This window comes from Microtus oregoni, unplaced genomic scaffold, assembly GCF_018167655.1.
Source record: "Microtus oregoni isolate MIOR12 unplaced genomic scaffold, Mior012 000029F_ref0000214, whole genome shotgun sequence".
NCBI classification, from domain to species: Eukaryota; Metazoa; Chordata; class Mammalia; order Rodentia; family Cricetidae; genus Microtus; species Microtus oregoni.
In genome coordinates this window covers 8,352,920-8,355,247 of record NW_024543088.1, presented here as the reverse complement: position 1 = coordinate 8,355,247, position 2,328 = coordinate 8,352,920, and positions in this window count along the sequence as shown.

Below are 2,328 nucleotides of genomic sequence, written 5' to 3'. Positions count from 1 at the left end.
TTCTCCTTGTGGAATAATATTCCATTACATGGATACACCATTGGCTACTTTTCAAACAAGGATATTTTGGTTTCTTTCGGTATTTAGTGATTATGGTTAAACATTTAAGCATATGTTTTAAGATTTTAAAAATGATTTGTTTTTATTTTATGAGTATGTGTGTATGACTGACGTATATACATGTACCGTGTACATGCAGTTCCTATAGCAGCCAGGAGAGGGTATCTGGTCCCCTGGAGTTGGAGTTACAGATGCTTGTGAGCTGCTGTATGGGTGCTGGGAACTAAACCCCTGTCTTCTGCAAGAGCAGCAAGTGCTCTTAGCCATCAAGCCATCTCTCCAGTCCAAGGTGTGACTTTTATGTGCACTTGGATCAATTTTAATTCCATTGAATAAATTTCTAAAAACGTGTTTGCTGGATCCTATGGAAAAATTAGCCTTTGCCTTGTATGAAACTGCCAAATTGTCCTCCAAAGTGGCAGTTCCATTTTGCATTCCCAGGAGCAGTGAATGAGCAGCCCCATGGCTCTGTGTCCCTGCCAACATTTGGCCTTGCTGCAGTCTAGGATTTCAGTCAATCCAGTATGTGTGCTGTGCTACTTAATTTGTGTTTTAATTTATAACTCCCTAATGGCATATTTGGGGGGAGCATATGCCTATTCGATTCCCGTATTTTCCCATGCCCACGTTGACTAAAGGTTTGTTCAGACATATTGCTCATTTTTAAACCCGTACATTGTTTTCTTACTGAGATTTCAGTAGTTTTTTTTATAACATGAGGAAGCCCCATGGGAGACTCAGTCATGAATTTACTTATTTAGCAACTTTAGCAGGTACTGGCTGTACATAGACTCTGCATATGTTTTCTCTTCTACTAACAGAAACTGGAGGTCTTTCTGTCTCCAGATATGTAACACTTTTGACCCCTTTACAAAGGACATGGGTCTGGTGGGGCTTCCTGGAAAGACTGTTAAAATGGGCAGAAAGAACCCTGCTGGCATGGGAATCACTGATCTTTTGCCCTTTGTCTGTCCATTTATCATTTTCCTAAATGTGAGGCAATGTCTAGAGGACCCATCTTGTGAAGATGATGGCAAGCATCACATGACAAGGGACATAATAGTAGTGACTCTAAAAAGTCCAAGACATGTGACCCCCTGGAGATGCTGCAGGAGTCCTAGTGCTTGCTCCAGGCTTCTTGTTTAGAGTTGTAGTGAAGCTGAAACACTTTCAGTATGCTGTGCACACGATGCTAACTGCATGCTCAGGCCGACAGTATAAAGTATCACACTGGATGGAAGTGGAGAATAAAGTGAGGTCTTCCCCAGGTAGCTGAGCCCTAGTGAAAGGGTAGTGATGTGGATGCAGCAAATGCCAACACTTCAGAACCGGGCAGTTAGGGATCACGGTGTGTTCACAGTGAGTCCAGAGGCAGCTTAGGTAAAGCAAGGGTTACTGAAGAAGGAGAACCCGGGGAAATGTAACTAGCAACCACAAGAAAGACATTCTGGGTATCATATACCTTCAGGGTTTTGAGTTCTTGATCAATGACCCGAATATACACACGGTGGCCATTCCCCTGGGTAAGAGCAGGTGAAAAGGAGAAAAGACAATTTTAGTGTGAATGTCAATTCTTCTTTGGGCTGGGCATAAATTTATCATCCCAGTGCCAATGTTTAGACTACAGAGGAACTAAAATCTTGTTTACCTGCATATTCCACATTGCTATGTTATAGAAACTGGGGATAGAGTTTTTAAAATGCTTTGAAAGCAGTGTAGATTTTGTGAATGGTGCATGTTTTTTTCTGCTGTCTTTGTGACGGCGTGAACTCTGCTGAAATCTCTATCAACAGGTATTTACTAGTGGCTAATTGGTCACATGCCTTAAAGGCCTTAAACCCGAATCAGTTTTTCTTGGGCTCTTTATTGGGATTCAATTGTCTCTCTCTCTCTCTCTCTCTCTCTCTCTCTCTCTCTCTCTCTCTCTCTCTGTGTGTGTGTGTATAAAACTGTTTCCATTTTGTGATATGAATTGTAAATAAAAACAGAAGGCATGTGTGATATTTCTGTTTGTAAAACTCATTTCCTTTGGAACCTCGGAAAGCATACTGCCTTCTCTGTTATTCCCTTTCTTCCATGTCTTGTTTATTTTCGCTTCAGTTATCTGACATCACCCGAGACAAGGATAAGTTGATAGTTCAAGACTATCCTATTTAATAGGCAGTGTGGCTTTCCTCATAGGTGAGGGGGGAGTCGGATTTGGGAATGGGTGAAGACAGGGAAGAGGAATCTGTAGATGAAAAAGATGGGAGGGTTCTGAACAGATCT